Source organism: Macrotis lagotis, chromosome 1 (assembly GCF_037893015.1).
Source record: "Macrotis lagotis isolate mMagLag1 chromosome 1, bilby.v1.9.chrom.fasta, whole genome shotgun sequence".
Taxonomy (NCBI): domain Eukaryota; kingdom Metazoa; phylum Chordata; class Mammalia; order Peramelemorphia; family Peramelidae; genus Macrotis; species Macrotis lagotis.
In genome coordinates, this window is record NC_133658.1 from 270650772 (window position 1) to 270673218 (window position 22447).

At 39.2% G+C, this 22447-nt stretch overlaps 1 protein-coding gene across 2 annotated transcripts in view; it reads right to left on the minus strand.

Annotated features, from left to right (window-relative positions):
* RBBP8NL (RBBP8 N-terminal like) overlaps positions 1-17484 on the minus strand; it is a 75688-nt gene extending 58204 nt beyond the window's left edge. For both annotated transcript variants that reach the window (XM_074210422.1, XM_074210420.1), the window contains exon 1: positions 17357-17484. The gene's annotated coding sequence lies outside the window, so the exon portion shown is untranslated. The remainder of the gene's footprint in view (positions 1-17356) is intronic.
* Positions 17485-22447: the final 4963 nt, after the last annotated feature.

Genomic DNA, 22447 nt, shown 5'->3' on the forward strand with positions numbered 1-22447 from the left:
AATGTAGCAAATGAAGAAAATCCTGTTGATAAAATTTACCTAGATTTTAGCAAGCTTTTGAGAAAGGACCTCATACAATTCTTGTGAAGAGAAATAGAGAATTTTGGATTATATGATAATAGCTTCACATAGATTCAGGACTACTATGATGACTGGATGCAGAGCAGTTATTAAAGGTTGAATTTTCACATGGCAGGAGGACTCAAGTGCAGTGCTCCAGGCATCTGTGCTTAATCTTGTACTATTGAACATTTTTATCAGCGACTTGGATAAAGTCATATATAGTATGCTCAACAGATTTTCAAATTATTAAAAAGCTGGGAGCAAAAGCTAACAGTGAGAATCCAAAAGGACCTTGACAAGGCCAGAGCATTGGACTGAATTTAATCAAAGGAAAATCAAAAGAGATAAATGTAAAAGCTTACTATAAATAGCTCCTCTATGAGCATAAAAAGGAGGAGGTATGGATAGACAGCACTTAGTCTTTAAAAAAATCTGGAGTTTTTAGATGAGTTGCAGGCTCAATATGAGGGACAACTAGTTGATACACTGGATAGAGCACTGGTCTTGGAATCAGGAAGACTCAACTTCCTAAGTTCAAATCTGGTCTCAGAAACTTATAAGCTGTGTGATCTTGTACAAGACATTTCACCCTGTTTACCTCAGTTTCCTCATCTGTAAAATGAGTTGGAAAAGGAAATGATAAACTAGTCCAGTTGTTATTGTTTGTCCTTTGTTCTTTTTTTCTTTTTTCTTTTTTTTTAGGTTTTTGCAAGGCAAATGGGGTTAAGTGGCTTGCCCAAGGCCACACAGCTAGGTAATTATTAAGTGTCTGAGACCGGATTTGAACCCAGGTACTCCTGACTCCAAGGCCGGTGCTTTATCCACTACACCACCTAGCTGCCCCCTTGTCCTTTGTTCTTAAAGAGGACCATGGCACCAGGAAGGTGATGCCATGACTTGGAAGTGAATTAGTTTTAAGTGAGGGAGGGCTGTAAAAAGTATCACTGTCAAGAAAGTACTAAATGGGGTCACAAAGAGCCAGACATGACTAAAATGACTCATGAACAAGAACAACAGAAACAGTTCAATATGAATCAGCAGAATGATATGGCAACTCCCCTCCCCTCCCCCCCCAAAGTTACTTCAATCATGGGCAACATTAGAAGAAGGCATGGCTCCCAGAATTAGGGAGAAAATAATCTCATTAAATTCTGCCTTTGTCAACTCCTGTGGTTGTATTCAATTCTGAGTGCACAATTTAAGGATATTGACAAATTGGACAATGTCCAGAGGAGGTAAACAAGAATGGTGAAATGTCTTGAGCTCATGAAACATGAGGATCTTTTGAAGCACCTGGGCATGTTTAGCCAGGAGAAAAGAAGCCTGGGGAGGGGCTGAGTTGGAACATGAGTATCTAGTTCAAGCACTTGAAGGGGTTCCATGTGGCAGAGGATTATATTTGTTCTGTTTGGCCCCAGAGACCAGAACCGGAGCAATAGATAGAATTTGGAAAAATTGTTAGGAAAAACTGTCTAAAAGTAGAATGGGCTACCTGGAGAGCTGATAATTTTCCCTCAATGGAGGGGGATTAGATGACCACTTATTGGGTATGTTAAAGTTTCTTTCATGTATGGATTGAACTAGATGACTTCTGAGTTCCTGTGAATTTGTGGACAAGTAAAAACAGTCAGTATTTCTATCCCATAAGACCATTTCAAATATTTGGGGACAACCATCATGTTTCTCTTCTCTAAACTAAGCATTCTTAATTTCTGCAACTAATCCTGCTTGTCAATGTTTTCTTCTGTTGTTTGGAACTGAGCATGAATTCATTTGAATCTCAGGTAGGGTCTGTATTATGAACAGTTATAAACTGGAATCAAGAAATGGAATGAGAATGACCAAAATATTTTGACTTGAGAATTTTCAAGAATTCATTGTTGAAACAGAAATGAATGAAAGTCCTGTTGAGGAAACTACCAATAGATTATATACAGGATATTTTTTTCCTGAGGGAAAGTCTGATTTCTAACCATATGTTCAGTAAAATTATATGTCATCTGTCAGAACCATTTCAAATCTTGAGATTACAGTACCAAAGTTAGCAAGGTTTTTGTGCATTACCTTCTATTTTGAAATAAAAAAAATAATGTGTGAAACACTTTGCAATTAAAGCAGTATGTAAATATTATTATTGCTGTTTTCTTATTGGCTTATAATTGGAATTTTAGCTCTAATGTTTACTAGTTGTATAGCTTTGGGATAGTCTCTTGACTGAAGGAGGCTAGATGTGATAATTTCTAAAATTTATTCTAACATTGAATGAATATGGTACTATATTCTTCTTAATTTCTGCCTTTGTTGGTCTTTTTTTTTTTGCAACAAAATCAATATTTTATACTTATGGTTCTGCTTCTGACTAACTGTGCAACCTTGTATAAATCATTACCCCTCTTTGAGCATCTGTTTCTTCAAATGGGAGAGAGTGTTAAATGAAATTCTCTTTAAGAACTCTTCTAGTTCTGACATTCAACAGTTCTATGATTTTTGGCAGCTAATCAACAAACATTTATTGTCATTAACATTGACTAGCCCTATCAGTTATAAGGTCAAGATTGGTCTGACTATGCCATCTCCTAACCACAAAGCTCCAAATGCTCACTTTTGTCTCAAGGATCAAATCTAGAGTCCTTTGTTAAAGCCCTTCATGATCAAGTACTAGCTAGCTTCCTTTACAATCTCATTATATGTTACCCTGCTACATACATTCTAGGGATGGGTCTGCTTGCTGGAACTTTATAGTCCATATCCCATCTCTATGCCTTTATATAGGTAACCCTCCAGTCCTGAAATACATTCCTTCATCTCCTTCTCACAGAATCCCGAATTTCCTTCAAAGTTCACCTCTGAGAGGAAGCCCATCCCAATGCTTCCAATGGTCAGTGCCCTCCCCTTGCAAATTACTAATTATATTTTTGACTTAATTTTCCTAAAGACATATTTCTTCTCCTCAAGAGAATATAAATCCCTTGAATACAGGCACTTTTTTGTCTCTTAATCCCTAGTATCTGGAACACAGTAGGAGCTTAACAGATGCTTTTTAAAAATTAAAATATGCTTGGAATTTGGCATAACATTTCATATTCTCTCCTGCTATCCTTGTGGACAAGACAGACAGATAGGGCTGAATTACATTTAGGTAGTTTCAGTTGACTACCCAGACCCAAGGAGTCATCATCAGTGAGTTGGTGCTAATTTAGAAGACCTCTAGGAAATGTCACTGGGTTTATTGTCTACTGTTTTAATCAGTGGCTTGCCTGAAGGTGTAGCTAATGGACATAATAGGCAGGTGACAAGAAGAAGGATGGACGGTTAACACATTGGATAACAGAGTCAAGATTAAAAAAAAGATCAGCATGATATGGTAACCCAAAAAATAAGTGTGATTTTAGGATTGCATTGAAAGAGGTAAAGGGAAAAGAATTATGGATGCTATCATCCCATATCAGAGCAGATATGTAGTGTATTATTGTTGAGTCCCCCATTTTAAGAAAGATTAGACTTCTGAAGTTCCTTGTGACCCTGAGATTCTTTGTATCCCCAGAACTTAGCATAGTATCTATAGTATCTGCCACATCTATAATAATAATAATAATAATAATAATAATAATGATGATGATGATGGTGATGATGATGATGATGATGATGATGATGATGATGATGTTTGTCCTTTATTCTTGAAGAAGACTATGACATCAGGGAGGTGATGCCATAAGTACATGGATTGGATTGGAATGAGGAGGTGCTGTGGTAAGTCACCAGTCTCACTTTCTCCTGCAGAGCTATCTGGGTCCAGTGATCAGATATGGATCAGGAGGACTGGTATGACCCTGAATGTGAAGTAATAAGGGTTAAATGACTTGCCCAAAGTCACACAGCTACTAAGTGTCAAGTATATGAGGGTAGATTTGAACTCAGGTTCTCCTGACTCTAGGGCTAGTGCTCTATCCACTGCACCACTTTAATAAATGCTAAATGAGTTGGCTGATGTGAATTTATAGACTCCTGATGAATGAGAAAAGTTCATTTGTATGGAGTAAGGAAACTTGGGTTCTAGTCTCAACTTTGCCACTGTACCCTAGATAAGACAAGAGGCCAAGGGATGCAAATAAGAGTGTTGTCAGGAGGCCTGAATTTGAGTTTTAGTTCTGACACTAACTGTGTGACTTTGAGTAAGTCCTTCAACTTCTCTGAACCTCAGTTTCCTAATCTGTTAAACAAAAATAGTAAATCTTTCACTAGAGAGGTAGCGTGGAGGAATGTCTAAAGGTCCAGCAAGGCTGGAAGTCAGGAAACTAGCAGATCAAGTCTAACCTTTGATACCTACATATTAACTATATCAACATGAGAAAATGATTTAACTTCTCAATATTCTTGGCAACCTTTAAAGACTAAATTGCAATTTAAATTTAAGGACAATTTAAATCATTTAAAGACAAATCCCAGATGAATTGTTGATTTTGTCAGGACAATATAAACAAATAATTAAATCTTTGCATTAAGTGCCTTATGGGGTTGTTGTGATGAGAGCACTTTGTAAACTGCAAAGTTTCAGTCAGCCAACTAGCATTTATTAATCATTTACTGTGTGTTAGGCATTGCTAAGTGCTGGGGGGATACAAAACAAGGCAAAAAGAAGTCCCAAATGTCAAGGGGCATGTGGTCTAACAGAGAAGTCAACATGCAAAGAACTCTATATAAAACAATATACATACAGAAAAAATTGGAGGTAGTCTCAGAGGGAAGATAATAAGATTAAGGAGGTATGGGAAAGTCTTAATTGCAGAAAGTAAAACTTTAGCTGAAATTTAAAGGAAACCAGGGAAGCCAGGAGATAGAGAGGGAGAGCTTTTAGTATTCCTTGGCTCAGAATGGTAGCATGTTAGACAGAGTTAGAAATGGATGTGAGAAATCATCCCATTCTCCCTTAGTATGAAAGAAGAGGAAAATGGGATTGAGAGAAGCTAAGGGTCCTGGTTCCTAGATCAGTGAGTTGCTGCTCTGTCTCATTGCTATTGACATTCTCTTGGTAGAAACAATGTGAGTCTTAGAGCTAGAAGAACTGAGTTATATGCCAAACCCCTAATCTTACTCAGATAGGAGGCTCTCTGTAGTATGCCTGGATTGTCACTTAAACAGTCTGTGCCTCAGTTTCCCCATTTGTATAAAGAAGGGGTAAGACTTGATAGACTTTAAAGTCCTTTCCAACTCTAAACCTAAGATCCTATCATCATGGGTCTAAGATCAAATGTCCTAGGGAAATTCCCTTGATATTTCCACAACCTCAGTGTTCTTCAAGTATTTTAGTTTCCAGGTAATACATTATAGAGGAAAGGAATAATGTCCTATCTTCTTCTATCTTCTATTTCTTAGAATCCCTAAGTCTACAGGATCTGAGTTGCTAATTCACTACCTCTAAAGTCACACTTTTGTTCCTGGAACCTCCCCTCAGTTCCAGACTTCAGAAGGAGACATGGGAAACTTCTTTGCTGGTTTCTGTGCTTATTCTTTTAAGAAAGAGGACAAGGGGAGCTCCTAGCTCCTGGGGTGATTGAGGCTACAGTATGTATAATGGCTATGTGAGGGTGGTGGATGCCCCCTAATGACAGAACCGAGAACAACACACACCGGCTACAGACCTGAAAGAGATCCAGATCTGAGTTTGGTCTCATAGGGAAAGGGTAATGAGCCCACCCCTCGTCCTGCTTGCATTCACAGGCAAACCAGTCTTCTGAAGCAAAAGACATGTATGTGGGCAGATTCTTAGAGGTATCTGAATTATTCAGAACTCTCTAGGGATAGCTGTGAGATTCCAATCTAGAGGAATGCTTCTTTTCACTTTTTCTTTTTTTCTCAAGTTCCCTGTCAGAGAACATTGTTCATTCTCCCATTTATTCAATCAACATGTTTATTAAATATCTGTTATGTGAAAGACACAATTCTAGGTTCTAAGAAAACAAAGATAGATTTATGGGTTCATAGATTTAGAGGTGAAAAGAACCTTGCTATAGTAATCTTAAGGTCTAACTCCCTCCCCCCCTCCCTCTCCCTCCCTTCCCCAGTTTTTTGGATAGGCCAATTGAATCCTAAAGAGCTATAGGGACTTATTCAAAGTAATATAGGTAATAAGTAACAGTGAAGATTTGAAAATGAAACAAGTTTTTCAACTCTAAACCTAGAGGAAGTCAAAGTTTCTGTACGGGGAACATAAGGAAGGCTTTCCCCTCTCTCTCTTTTGTTCCTGAGGGAAGCAACTTCCCTAGCACCCCAAGATTCAGAAGGCGTCATTTCTACACTTCTACCTCCCCAACTTAAATTATAACTATAAGCAGCTAGATGGCATGGTAGATTGAACATTGGGTTTGGAGTGAGGAAGATCTGTGATCAAATCCTGCTTCAGATTCAACAGTTGTGTGATTTTGGGCAAGTCATTAAACAACAGTTTGCTCATCTATAAAATGGGGATAATATATAATATCATCTACTTCATAGGGTTGTTGTGAGGATCAAATAAGATAATATTTGTAAAGTGCTTTGCAGGCCTTAAATACCAGCCTGCTTTTGGTTGTCTATCTGTCTTGTAGTTCACCTAAATGATATTTAAGCTTAGGTTGGCCTTGGAATGTATAGAATAATAACTGCAGAAAGGGACTTAGAGATTATCCGGTCCAGTGATTTCTAAAATTTTACCCCCCTTACAACAGCAACAACAGCAGCAACAATGGCAATAACAGTAAAAATGGCAGCAACAACAACAACAAATAGCATGTGAATTAGTCATTTAATATCCTACTCATAATATGCTGTAATAATTAATGGTTTATGGTGCCATTAAATAATTTTTAACAGAAATACCTTGGATTATTATCAAGAAACTGAAGGGACTGGAGAAACACTAAATGGAAATCACTCATTTAGTCCAATTCTTCTCATGTTACACATGAAGGTAGTGACTTGTGAAAGGGCAGGTGAAGTGGATTGAGTGTCTGGCCTAGGGTTAAGAAGACTCATATTCCTGAGTTCAAATCTGGCCTCAGACACTTGGTAGCTGTGTGATCCTGGGAAAGTGACTTAACTCTATTTGCCTCAATTTCCTCATCCGTCAAATGAACTGGAGAAGGAAAAAGTAAAACTACTTCAATATCTTTGCTAAGAAAACCCCAAATGGGATCATGAAAATCTGGAAATGACTGAAAAATTCCTGAACAACCAAAAGTAATTTATGAAAATCACAAAATTAGCTACTGGTAAGGATCAAAGTCAGGATTAGAATACAAAACTTCTGATTCTAAGTCATGTAGTCTTTAAACCAGTATATGCTGCTGTTTCTACTTCTTTGAATATGGCATCACTGAACACCAGTATGATCCAGTGGAGTGTGGTCCAGAGAAAAGAAGAATGGATTCAGTCAAAGGTTGTTATTGGCATTTATTTATTTATTTATTTTAGTTTTTGCAAGACAATGGGGTTAAGTGGCTTGCCAAAGCCACACAGCTAGGTAATTATTAAGTGTCTGAGGCTGGATTTGAAGCCAGGTACTCCTGACTCCAAGGCCAGTGCTCTATCCATTTCGCCACCTAGCCACTCCTGTTATTCTTATTGTTGTTCAGTTGTTTTCATTTTTTCATTCGAGTTACCTAACTGAGACTTGCCTATGGTCACAGAGCTAATAGATAACAAAGGCAGAATTTGAACCCATCACTCTCACTCTAAAGACTAGTACACTGAGCAGTCTGTCATGTTGTCCTTTTTTGTTCTTTACTATGAAGATTACAGAGATGTATTAGGGGTATGTTGGGACCATCTCCTCTTGTTTAAGTTTCTGCACTGACTGATCAAGACTAGAATTACTATTTTGTTAATTGTCTAGACTTAGGAAACTATGAGGAAAATGTTAACAATGAAGATCAAATTTAAAACTTGTTCTGTCGTAATACTTTTTTTTTTCCTGGAAAGCCACTTGTTAAACATTTACTAATGTATCCCTGGAGAGGGTGCATTTTAAGCAAAGGTCTAGTGGCAAGAAATTGGCCTCTCAATCAAATCAAATTGAAAGAGCTCTTGGAGCTATCTAAATCCAACCCCCTGATTTTATGGATAAGGAAATTAAGGCTCAGAATAGCTGAATGATTTGTCGAAGGTCATGCAAGTGGTTAGGGCAGAGCCAGGATAGTGGGCCAGAGAATACAAATTTGTTTAAACATCTAACTGAGAAAAAAAATGTAATGAGGTGGGATGCATAGTTTATCTCCTATATGGGGGTTGTTCAGGCCCTTGCTACTTTTACTTCTGCAAAAATCCCAAGGTGAGTCACCCAGTGTCCCTGCCTGTCCCCTGGGTATCCACAGAAACATCTCCCTTAAGTCCAAGTTTAGTTGGTGCCGGGGGCAAAGTCTCCATTTCAGCACTATTTGCTTTATAGAAAGATGTATATTAGTTATGGGTTGAATGAACTCAAGTCATTAAGAAAAAAAACAACAAACCCAACCCACGCCCTTTCCGTCCTCCTGCTCATGGAACAGCCCAACCAGTTTGGCAGAGCTTGGCGGGTTTTTCCTCTCCAGGCATGTTCCCATCAGCTTTACAGGATCTGAGGCCTTGCTGAGGGTATAACTGGTGTGGCCATATCCATGAGCTACTTAAGGCGGGGTGGGGGTGGGGTCTAGCCTTGGGGCTGGAGCTTTTAAAATGGGCAAAAGGATTTATATATATGTGTTTTTCTGGGCCCTCAAAGCTCTCAACTAATTAGAAAAAACACTGAAATATTTAATTTCTGATCTTTGCCAGGTTATTTTTCTGGCTGTGTGACCTTGGAAAAGTAATTTTCTGGTGTAAATTATTTAACATGATTGTGCATGTAAAACTATCAGATTGCTTGTTGTCTTGGAAGGAGACATAGGAGAGTGAGGGAGGGAGGGAGAAAATTTTACAGAAATGAATGTTGAAAAACAATCTCTACATATAATTGAAAAAATAACTAATAGAAAAGGAATTTCTTCTCTGGGTCTCAGGCTCTTCCTTTGTAAAAATGAGGAGTTTGAAGGATGTTCTAACACTGCGTGGTATATTTCTTTATAAGAATTCTAGTGCTTAGAGGTGTTTATATATATACAGTGTATATTTAATTTATGGAACTGGTCTGGATCTAGCCAAGGTTCAGGCCCTTCCCCCCCCCCCCCCCCGACTGGACAGAATAATCCCAAGCAGAGGAGGAGATGTGTCTTTTAAAAACCCAGCTTTGGTGAGTAGCAGTGCTGGCTTATCTTGGTTTTTCACTGACTCCCCCATTCCTTTCTTTTCTGCACTCTTCCACCCCAGCCCTGGAAGGTGTTGATCTATGCTCCAGGAGACAGTGTCTAGAGGGCCTGGGGGATATTGTCTAAGTTAGGGCTGATTCCTTTCCCTGACTCCCATGTGTTGCAAACATTATTACTATGTATTACCCTGGACTTTTAGGATATGAAACCTTTCTTAGGTTCAAGGAAACCCCTGTGAACACTCATCTAAATAGAGAGAAGCTTGCAGAGCTATTTGAATGTAAACAAGGAAAACATCTTGATCTCCAGAATTTCTATTCTCCAGACTCCTGCTGGTGGTCTGGGAAAGACAGGGTTGGCAAGTATGGTGTCATGAGAAGAACTATGGAGTCAGGAGACTTGGATTCTAGTTAGTCAGTCAACAATTATCTATTCAGGCCTGTTATTGTTCAGTTATTTCAGTTGTATCCTACTCTTTATGTCCTCATTGGGAGTTTTCTTTGCAAGGGCATTGAAGTAGTTTTCCATTTCCTTCTCCAGTTTATTTTACAGATGAGGAAACTGAGGCAGAGTTAAGTGACTTGCCCAAGATCACACAATTAGTAAGTGGCTAGATTTGAACTTAGGAAGATGAATCATCCTGACTCCCAGCCTCATACTCTACCCTTAGCACCATCTCCCTAGGAACTTATGTTTTCTCTGATGAAGTCTTCTCTAAAGTTTCCCTTTTTGGGGCAGCTAGGTGGCACAGTGGATAAAGCACTGGCCCTGGAGTCAGAAGTACCTGGGTTCAAATCCGGTCTCAGACACTTAATAATTACCTAGCTGTGTGGCCTTGGGCAAGCCACTTAACCCTATTTGCCTTGCAAAAACCTAAAAAAAAATAAAGTCTCCCTTTTCATTTAAACCCTAATAGAAACTTGGGTAAAAAGAAATATATGACCCTGAATGTTACATCTTATGTTGGAGTTGTCTCCATGCTACTTCCTACTAGTCTGTGAGCTCCCTGAAAAATGAGTTGGATATATGTGCAAGACTAGGATTGGAATTCTGGGTTCAAATACCACTTTGCTGCCTGTAAAATCTTGGAAAAGTCCTTTTTCAACTTGGCTTTCAGTGTCCTCATTCATAAATGATTGCTATGGATTAGATCACCTTCAAAGTCCCTTCCAGTTTTCAATCCTTTGTGTTTATTTATTATTATTATTGTTATTATTTTGAGTTTTGTGATGCAATAGGGTTAAATGACTTGCCCAAGGTCATATAGCTAATAAGTATCAAGTGCCTGAGGCCAGATTTGAACTAATCCTTTGGGTTTATGAAAGTAAGAGCCTCAATCTGTGTATTGAATTTAGGATCTGAATTTGGCAGTGAATGAATGAATGAACAAATTTGTTATATAAGAGATTAGGGTTAGATCTCTGAGTCCCTTCTAGCTGTAACATGTTGAGATTCTAAAAAGTGTGACCTTTGGCCTCTTCATTCCTTCCTACTACCCCAGAGATTTTCCAACTGTAGGAAAGGGAGACTAAAAGCTGCTTTAGAAGCTGGGCATTTCACCATGAGGTTGGTCAGAGATTGTAACCCATCCTGTTCCTTTGTAGGCTCATCAACCATGGAAGCCAATGGGGGACTGGGAGTTTTAGAGCCTCCCAGCTCAGTTACCTGAGCTAGGTCTTGGTTTCAGATTTCCTGCCCTTCAGGTTCTATTCTGGAATCCTCCTCCTCCTCCTCCTCCTCCTCCTCCTCCTCCTCCTCCTCCTCCTCCTCCTCCTCCTCCTCCTCCTCTCTTCATCCTCCTCCTTTTCCCCTCCTCCTCCTCCTGCTCCTTCTCCCCTCCTCCCTTCTCCTCCCCTTCCTCCTCTTCCTCCTCTTCCTCCTCTGCCCACTATTGTTTTGCTCTGTGTTCTTTGGGTTCTTTTAAACCCCCCATTTCCCAGCTGCCTCTGCTCTGGGGAAAGGTGTGTGCTGGGGCTTGTGGAATGTTGTAGAAGGTGGTGGGGGTGGTGGATCATCCCCAGCACAGCCTCCTCAGGCAACAGGATCCTCAGCTTAGTGGGCATTCCTGCAAACCTCCTGCCCCACCGGTCTGCCCTAGCCCAAGCTGGCTGGGAGTTCATGCAAAGCCAGCCCACAGATATCTGGAGACTCATCTCTCATTGGCTGCTTTTAGTCCCGTTCCTGGAGCCTGGAGCAGTTTAATCTTTTATGAAAAATTCACCTGCATCCTGGGTTACTGAAGACTTAGTGGGAGGATTTTAGAAATTTTTTTTTACCCTTCCTTCACAAAAGAAAGATTTTTTTGGTTTCAGGGACACCAAGATATCAGACAAAGGTAGGATGATCCACTTTCGGAGCCAGGCAGGCCCACCCGTAGAAGGCCATTTTCCTGGATGGCCTAAAGAAAGGACCCATAGGATTCATTCATTGTCAACTATTTGTCCCTGACTCTTGAATAATTCCTTGTTCTACCTTCTTTTCCAATTTAGGATTGTCTCTAGCAATCTCTTTCCTATCTCAGACTTCTAGGTTAGCTCCAGAAAGGACAGAATCTCAAAAAACAAATATAATGCAGCTAATGATAGAAGATCTGAGTTCATATCCAATCTCTGATACTTTCTAACTCTGTGTGATCCTGGGCAAGTCATTTAAATCCCTTTTTCAGTTTTCTCAACCATAAAATGAGTATGATAAAAGTACATATCTTCTAGTTGTAAAGATCAATTGATAAATCTTCACAATACTTAGTGAAGAATCTGACACACAGTATCAGTATGACACACAATATGGTTGTTTCCTTCTCTTTCCCTTCCCTTCGATGACCTACAATGCTTTGTATCCTTTTCATCCATACTCTTCCTGATGTTTTTCTCCATTTCTTTTATGATGTGGGTCCTTTGTAGTTTGACTTCTGCTCCATTGGGCTGCTTGGGATCTCCTAAATTTTTTCATTCTTGTAGGAGCATGTGAATTATGAGCCAGGGCCTTATTTCATGGAACTGTCATCTTATTTAATATCTCTTCCCTAAAGATATCATAGTATCAGGGCAGCTAGGTGGCACAGTGGATAAAGCACCGGCCCTGGAGTCAGGAGTACCTGGGTTCAAATCTGGTCTCAGACACTTAATTATTACCTAGCTATGTGGCCTTGGGCAAGCCACTTTAACCCCATTTGCCTTGCAAAAACAACAACAACCAAAAAAAACCTAAAAAAAAGGTATCATAGTATCTCAGAGATAGAAGGATCCCAGTCGACATGCAATATGACTCATATCTGAGCAGAAATCTCTCTTTAAAGTTTCTACTTAAAGACTTCTACTGATGAGGGACTTTCTAAGATATTGTTAGAGGTAAATCATTCCACTTTTGGACAGCTATAATTATTAGGACATTTTTCTCTTCTATATTCCAAATCTGTCCCCCTGAAGTTTTTATCTATTGCCCCTATTTCTATTCTTTAGGACCAAAAGAAGCTTTATCTCTCTTCCTTATGACAGCCTTTCAAATATTTGGAGACAAGCAATAGCAACAATAATAGCCTACATTTAAGTAACTTTTTATAGCTTGTAAAGTTCTTTGAATGGCATAATTTCTAATGCTCTTACATTATTCCCATCAGTTTAGTTTTTTAAAATTTATTCTATAGGCTTCTCCTCTTTTTCTTTTAGGAAGTTCAGTACTTGCCCTCCAAGACTTGGGGGTGCTTGGAAGATTCGGGACAGGAGTTACTAGGGGCTTACAATATCACATTACAGAAGGCTTCGAAGTGGTTGTGACTTATTTCAATACATTAATGTTCTCACATGAAGAAAGGGTTTGGATGGTACCTTAGAATTTTTTGTAACAAAGTTATTAGGTTATTTTTTTTGGTAAAAACATGCCTAATTAACAGATTAGTCAAGGACAGACCCTAGAAATCTGCTTCTTAGTTTCTCTACCCAGTATGTTCAACATATTTAGTGAAAGGGAAAGTACTGAAAAGCTTCATCACTTTTGCACCAGGGAGGCTCTGTTTGTTAGATAAATCAGCATGAAGCCTGTCTGAGAATAGACAATAGCAGCAGTATCCTGGCCCTACAAAGCCCTTCACTGTATTTGGATCCTTATGTGTGTGAAGTGTTCCAATGGGCCTCTCAATAGGGCCCTGTATTTGCCTGTTAGAGTCTGTATTTGCTTAGGAAGAAGAGAGGTTTCTAATGGGTGTTTCCAGTTATATCACCCTTTCTTGCCCTGGCCCTTAGTTATGATATTTTACCTAAACTAGAGACTGGAAGGCCAATACAAGTTTTTCTGTTCTCTACTGTCCTGAAGCAAGTAGAGAACAAGTCAGTGAATTCAGTCAGATTGTCTGTATTTTCTTTCTCCCACTTTCCTTTTTTAAAAAATTTCTTTCTCTCCAAATCTCTCCTTTCTCCTTTCCTCTCTCTCTTTTCTCTTCTCTCATTATTTCTTCTTCTTCTTCTTCTTCTTCTTCTTCTTCTTCTTCTTCTTCTTCTTCTTCTTCTTTTCCTCCTCCTCCTCCTTCTCTTCCTCCTCCCCCTCCTCCTCCTTCCTTTTCTCTTCCTATTTCTCCCCTCTGCTATTCTCTATGTCTCTCTCTCTCTCTCTCTCTCTCTCTCTCTCTCTCTCTCTCTCTCCCTCTGTTTCTCTCTGTCTCTCTTTTCCACCAAAGATTGAGTACTTCTGGTAAAGGACAGCTAGATAGTGCTGTGTATAGAGAACTGGCCCTGGAGTCAGAAGGATGAGAGTTCAAATCTGACCTCAGACACTTGACACTAACTAACTGTGTGACCCTGGGCAAGTCATTTAACACTGATTGTCTTGCATCCAGGGCCATTTCCAGTAGTCCTGCTATATATCTGACCACTGGACCCAGATGGATCTGAAGGTGTAAGTGAAGCTGGTGACATAGCACAGCTCTTCCTCACTCAAATTCAGTTCATGCATTTGCCATGGCATCACCTCTCTGATTCATGGGCTTCTTCAAGAATGAAGGACAAATATGATTACTCTTACTTCTGGTAAGGAGTATCTCTTTTAGCATTGTACTCTTAGGATGAAAATGGCCTGTATCAAGGTTAAGAGATCTCACCTTAGTGCTACCCTTCATCTATTCTAACTTGGTCCAAGAATCAGTGATTGGTCCTTTGCTGGGCAATGAGAGGTTGACAGGAGAAGGAAAAAGCTCAATCCTTACCCTTGGGGAATTTGCAGTCTTTTTAGACAGACAAGTCTCAAAGCCATGCGAACAATTAGTGAAGGATATAGGACAGTGTGATAAGGTGTTCAATTGTATGGCACTGACATTATTCAAAGACTAGACAGAAAGTAATAAGGTGCTAATTGTATGATGGAGCCAAAGGCCAGAGGAATTGAAGAAGGGAAGCAGCCTGGTAGAGTGGAAAGAGAACTGCAGTCAGAGAATCTGAGTTGGAATTTTGGCTCTGGCATTTACTACCTGTGTCACCTTGGACAAGTAACTTCCCCTGCTCTAGTCTTCAGTTTTCTCAACTGTAAAATGAAGAAGTTAAATTAGATGTGACTTTTTGACATTCCTTCTGGCACTAAATCTACATATGAATATATGTCCATCATTTCAAATGATGGGTGGCAGAGTGGATAGAGTGCCAGCCAGGAGACAGAAAGAGTGATCTTCCTGACTTAAAACAAGTCTCAGATATTTATTAGGTATGTGACCCTGGGCAAGTCGCTTGACACTGTTTGCCTCAGTTTCTTCAGCTGTAAAATGAGCTGGAGAAGGAAATGACAAACCACTCTAGTCTTGGTTAAGAAAACTCCACTTGGGATCTTAAAGGGTCTATACAATTAAAAAATGACTCCATAAGAACAGCAACAACAAAAGATAGAGCATTGAACCTGAAGTCAGGAAGAACTGAATTCAAATCTGGTCTGAGACACTTTCTAGCTTTTTCTAGCTGATGAAGTCATTTAACTTCTATCTGATTCAGTTTCCATAGCTGTTAAATGGAGATAATAATAATATCTTCCTCCCAGAGTTGTTGTGAAGACCAAATTAGATAATATTTGTAAAGACTAGCACATAGTCTGATACCTGGCAAGTGCTTAGAAAATACTTGTTTCTGGGTGGTGCAGTGGATAGAACACCAACCCTGGCATCAGGAGGACCTAAGTTCAAATGCCACCTCAGACACTTAATATTTACTTAGCTGTGTTACTTTGGCCAAGTCACTTAACACTATTGCCTTGCCAAAAAAAATATACTTGTTTTATTCATTCATTCATTCATTCATTCATTCATTCATGTTTATTACCTCTCTACATGGCTATCCTGCTGTCACTCTTGACTCAGATGAATCAACACTCAATTTGTTATCCTTTTCTCTTCCCCTCTTAAGATTTCTTTTTCCTCCCAACAACCTTAACTGAACCTTAGTTTCCTTATCTGCAAAAATAGGGATGGTGATGCTTGCGTGTCATACCTTCTTCTCGGGGTTTAGTTTGAGGAAAGAACTTTCTAAACACTGACATCCTGCAGAAATGTGAATTATGATTGAACATAAACAATTCACATGTTGCAATGCAAGCACACAAATGCAAATGATTGAACACACACACATTCCTATGCACACATACAAGCATGCCGATACAAACTTCCACATAGACACACCTGTAGATACTGACATGTGTGTGCATGAACAGTCTTGACCTCGCATGCCAGTGGTGGTCTGTGCCCACTTATGCACATGCACACCTGTTGGTACAATATGCAAGCTTGGGAGCATTCATATGCATGCCTTTACTTATAGATATGCACAGTATAGGCTGGCACACACATATATGTATGTACACACACATATATGTATGTGCACACACATAAAAATATTACAGGATTGAGGCAGAGCCTAAGATGTAAGATGTCAACTTGCTCTCCTGTCCCCTGCAGCTCAGGTAACAGAATCCACTGCAACCTGACTCCTGAGCCAGGCTGAAGTCAAACAACTGCCTTTGGGGTGCAGCACAAAGAATGACCTGACAGGAGCGTTGGGGGCTGGGTGGAGACAAGGGCCAGTTTGGTGGGGGCTGTCTTTGCAGGAAAACAATGAATTCACTGGTGCTGAGTATGGAGTCCATATCTCTAAATGGGGTAAAGGTAGAAATGCAAAGGATATCTTACTTCATAGAGTTATTTCCAGCTCAGAACCATAGTAGCTATTATGCCCCTGAAAGGGAATAATGGGGGAGGGGTGGAATTGGGGAAGGAGACATTTTCTTCCTCCCACATCCAGTCCCTATAGTTCCTCTCTCACCCCCAAATTCTGCTAATTAAGGGATTTGGGGACATATCACCTTTTGCATAACTGAGCTCTCACCCCACAGACCAATATGCCCTTCATGCTATCTTCTCCATATTCCCTACTCCCAGACTGGGGTTAGAAGGGGAATGGAAAAAAAAAAAAGGATTGAGGTTCCATCCAAATGACTTTTCTCAAGAGAAACCAGGCAGACATCCTGTTTTCTTGAGTCCTTTCACTTGGAGTCTCCCATCAGCTTAGTGGTCTTGCTTAGAGTGGACTCTATTCCTTCTTCCAGTCGTATTTAAGGCAATAGTTTTATTCATTCCTTTCCAGCTGAAGCAACTGGGGTAAGCTCCAGACATTCTGGTCCTTTCTTGCAAGGGGTAGGGGGAAGAGTAAGAAATTACTTTTATGGGCAGCTGTGACTTTGTAGGGGAAACCAAGCCCGTCCCTGCCAACTGAGCAACTAGAGAAATGTTTTGGAATTTCAGGCTTGGATTAAAAGGCAGAGAACCCATTCAGGGAGGAGAGAGACCTCAGAGCCCTACTGAACAACAGAGATAGTCCCTTGCCACATCAAGGACAGAACCTGGACCTCAGCTACCTCATACACTGGAGGAACTTGGCTCCCGAGATTCAGCTCCCTCGCTCTTCCTCCCCAACGTTACACACTGAAGTCCATGCTTCTTTCTTTCTTTTTTTCATAGACATTACTGACTTCTAGAGCATCAGGGCTAGGGACAGGCCCCTGGTACTTACATCATGGCTCTGCCCCTCTGGTCTTCTCCTGGCCCGGTCCCGGCCTCTACCTTTGAGTCAAGAAATGCTCTCCTGGTACACAGGAGAGCTATAAAGGAGCAGTGTGTGAACTTGCACAGACAATAAGCCATAATTTTTGACCAAACTTGCTATACTGGTTTGTGTTTCAGAAGCAGAAAGGAGGGAAAGCCAAGCCGAAGTTGCTGAACTAGTTCTGCTATAACACAAAAAAGTGGTAAAACGGGTAGGGTGTGAACTCAAATAGAGATCTGATTGTTTTCTCATAATTACGGCTCAGTCTGTACTGCTGGTTGAAGTCAATCCAGTTAACAAACAGGTCGAGTTCAATAAATGTATTCTGACATTAAGGTCACTTTTGTTTTGGGCATTGGAGAAAAAATATCACCTCTTGGATAGGAGGAAGAAAACTCTGTGTCTCATTTCCCAGAACCATAGGATATCAAAAGTGAAATAGGTCATCTAGTCTAGCTACCATTTTACAGAAGAGGGAACTGAGGCTCAGAGGAGATGAAGATAGGACAGCAACTTCTATATGATATCTGAAGTTAGGAAGACCTGAGTTCAAATGTGATCTTAGACACTTCCTGCTGAGTGACCCTCTGTGAACCTCTCTGTGCTTCAATTTCCTCATCTGTAAAATGAGGATAGCAATGTCACTTACCTCCCAAATAAGATAATAACTCGAAAATGTTTAGCACAGTATCTGGCACACATTGCAAAAATGCTAGCTATTATTAGTAATTGTATTCTCAGTATTTTACTGTTATTATTATTATTATTATTATAATCTATAAAGTAGGAATAATAAAGTGGGAATAATTCTACCTCATAGAAGTATTTTGAGGAACAATTGAGAAAACATGTAAAATGCTTTGTAAACCTTGAAGTGTTATTAAAATGTTGGCTAATATTATTGCTAATCAATCAATAAATAATTATTAATTGACTATTCTGCATCAGACACTGTGCTAAGTGCTGGGGGATACAAAAAGAGGCAAAAGATAGTTCCTGTTCTCTAGGAGCTCACAAGCTAATGGGAAAGAGAATAAACAAACATGTATACAAGCAAAAATATAAATAGGAATGATAGGAAATAATTAACAGAGGGAAGGCAGTAGTAGATTTAAGAGGGACTGGGGAAAACTTTCTGTGGAAGATGGGATTTTAGCTGGGACTTGAAGGAGGTGGAGATAAGGATAAGTCAAGAGGTAGAGATAAGGATGAAGAGCATTCCAGGTTTGGGGATTGTCAGAGAAAATGCCCAGAGCCAACATTTGGAGTGTCTTGTTCACGGAACAACTAGGAGGCCAATGTCCCTGGAGGATATAAAATAAGCTATAAGAAGACTAGGAAAAAAGCCTGGAAAGGTAGGAAGGGGCTGCATTTTGAAAGTCTTTGCCTGTCAAAGGGAGAATTTTATATTTGATCCTGGTCAGATGGGCAGTTTAGGAAAATCAGTAAATGGCTGAATGGAGGATGGATCTGAATGAATAGAGATGGGTAGATCTAGTAATAGGCTATTTCAATAGTTCAGATATGAGGTACTGTACTTGAAAGGTGGCAGAATCAGAGGAAAGAAGGTGAAAAGCTCCAGATGCTGGCAATAGCTTGGGTTTGGGAGGTGAGAAATAGTGAAGAAGCCAGAATGGCTCCTGGGTTGTGAGCCTGAAGGACTGGGAGTATGGTGTTCCCCTATAGTAAGAGGGAAGATAGAATGGCGTGGGGAGGGTTTAGGAGGAAATATAATGAGTTCGGTTTTGTTCATGTTGAGTTTAAGATATTTGTTTACATACTGAACAGCTAGTTCGAGATTACTGAGAAGGAGTTGGATATGTGAGATTAGAGGTCAGCAGAGAGATTGGGGTAGGATAAAAAGACTCAGGAATCATCAACATAGAAAGGTCACTAAAGCCATGGTAGCTGAAGAGAAATAAAGTATAGAGAAAGAGAAGAGGATACAGGACAGAATCTTTAGGGACACCTATGGTCTGGATGAAGATTCAACAAAGGAGATGGAGAAGGAACAGTTAGGTAGGTGGGAAGGAAACCAGGAGGGAGTGATGTCCTGAAAACTTAGAAAAAACTCCAGAGTATTAAGGGTGATCAACAGTGTTAAACAGGGTCATTGGTCTGAACTCCTGAACAGTTTTGATTGAATGATAAGGCCAGGAGTCAGATTGTAAGGGGTTAACTTCAGGGTCAAAGGAGAGAAAGTGGAATAATCTTTTGTAGATGGTTTTCTCAAGGAGTTTAGCTACAAATGGCAGAAAAGATTTAGGACTATTGTTTTCAGGGATGGTACAATCAAGTGAGGATTTTTTGGCAGCATATTTTTAGATAGTAGAGAATGAGTCTGTAAACAGAGAGAAATTGAAAGTGATAGGGAGGGGATGACAGAAAGGACAATCTGTGGAGAATACAGGAAGAAACAGAATCACTTGAGTAGGTAAGGAATAAGGCCACCTCCTTTCTCAAAGAGGTGATAGTGGCAGAAGGTTCCTGAGTGATGTGAAATGAAGAAGAAAGAGCTCAGGGAGAATGGCCTAGGTTCTCAGCTGATATGGTGGGAGGAGGGAGAACCATGAGAGATTTGAGGATCAATGAAAAAGCTTGAAAAGAGTAGCTGTGGAATGAGATAGTGAATTGATAAGGTAGGTATAGATGGATTGCCTAATTGGGCCCAATTGAGGATGTGAAACATAACTTTGTAGTGGACCCAGTCATAACAGTGGAGTGTAAATTTGTAGTGGACTGTCACAATAGTGGAGTGATTTTTTTCCACCTTCATTTAGGATCATGTATGTAGGGAGTGAAGACAATTTAATTATTATTTTACATTATTTTATAATAATATATTATATATTTCATCAATGTTATATTATAAATTATATTATAAATAATATATTATTTTATATTAATTATTATTTTATTTTTATTATTGAATTGACTTAGCCAAGATCACACAATAAATAAAGTGGCTGATTTCAAACTCAAACCAAAGGTCTTTTGACTTCATATCTAGAATGCTTTGTCTCCCATTGAAGGAGCTGTCTAGGTGGTCATTCAGACCAACTCATGAGCAAAATGTGAGAATTATGAATCACACTTCTGCATGATAGTCCTTTAAATACTAGAAGAGAGTGATCATGTTGTCCCTAATTCTTCTTTCCACGATAAATAGCAGTGTAGCCTTCTACCAGTTCACATATAGCATTGGACTCTGGTCTCCTCATCACCTCTTCTTGACACACTTCAGATTATCAATGTCCTTAAAATGTAGTGCTTATTTTTAATAGAATACTTCAGATTTGGCCTGAAGAAAAAAAGACATAGAATGGTGGAACTATCACTATTACTTCCATTATTTTGGAAATCCCATCTCTTTTTTTTTTTTTTTTTTTTAGGTTTTTGCAAGGCAATGGGGTTAAGTGGCTTGCCCAAGGCCACACAGCTAGGTAATTATTAAGTGTCTGAGGGTGGATTTGAACTCAGGTACTCCTGACTCCAGGGCCAGTGCTCTATCCACCAGGTCACCTAGCTGCCCCCTGTTTATTTATTTTAAAAAGCTAGACTTAGGGTTATAGAACTGAAAATATTCTTTACACTCAATTGAGTGTTTATGGAAAAGGGGGAAACCTAAAATATTGCCACAGAGAAAAATCAGTGAAAGTTTATATTTATTTAGATTTTTTAAAAGATGGAATTCTTGGGCCAGCTAGGTGGCACAGTGGATAGAGCACCAACCCTGGAGTCAGGAGAGACAGTTTAAATCTGACCTCAGACACTAATTACCTAGCTGTGTGACCTTGGGCAAGTCACTTAACTCCATTACCTTGCAAAAAACAAAAAAAGAAAGAATGAAAGAAAGAAAGAAAGAAAGATGGAATTTTTCCTGAAGGGAACTTGAAAGTGAAAAAAATGAAAACATGAATTGCAGTCAAACTTTTTCCTCTGTGGTGTTTTGTTTATAAAAGGGGTCATTGTATACAACCATTTAAAATTTAATGGTATACCCCTCTAATTTTGTGTTTGTTAAGTTGAACTTTTTGAATCAAAGATAGGATTTTATGTATGTGTCTATTAAATTGGTGCAGTGGATAGAGTACAGAGCTTGAAATCAGCAAGATTCATCTTCTTAAGTTCAAATCTGGTCTCAGATACTTAGTAGGTGTGTGACCCTGGACAAGTCACTTAATCCTGTTTACCTCATCTGTAAAATGAGCTGAAGGAAATAAAAATGACAAACTAATCCAGTATCTTTGCCAAGAAAACCCCAAATGGAGTCATGAAGAAGAGTTGAATATAACTGAAACAACTGAATAACAATAATAGCAGCTATGAAATTTTACCTAATTTGATAATTACCTAATTATCTAAATTTTACCTAGTCTTTTTTCTTGAAGGTCTTTTTATTTCAGTTCAGTCCACCAAACTATTAGTTATCCCTTTCAGCTTTGTATCATTTGTAAATTTTATAAGCAATCCAGTTATGACTTCATTGAAGTATTTGATAAAAATTTTAAATTGAACAAAGCCAAGGACAGATTCCTTGGCTAATTTACTTCTAAGTTGACACTGACCCAATAATGATTCTACTTTGGGTCAGGTCATTCTATCATTTTTGAATCTTCCTTAATTGCACTATCATTTGGCTCACTTTTTTAATCTCTGACAGTGACTCCACAATTATATTTCCTTCCCAGTGACTTGAATTTGTTGAGGTGCTCTCGTCAAAAAAAAACTCCCCTTTTATCTTGGGTTTCACTATACTGTTGACCATTTTTTGTTCAGTCTTGAAAATCATTTTCTTTGGCAGGAAAAATAAAAACAAAACACATGATGATTAGTTCTGCCTTCTTTGCATTATCCATTTTTATCTTATTCATTCTGAGCAATCCATCTTATCCTTTCTCTGAGAGTCTCCTCACTCTAGAATTGTTAACCCCACCTCCATCTTCCTATTGTCTTTAACATTTATCACCAGTCTTTGCCTATTTTGATCTTTAATGTAAATCTCTTCTTATAAAGGTTTTATATTTTTGGTCCGTCTTTATAATGTGTATTTTTTCT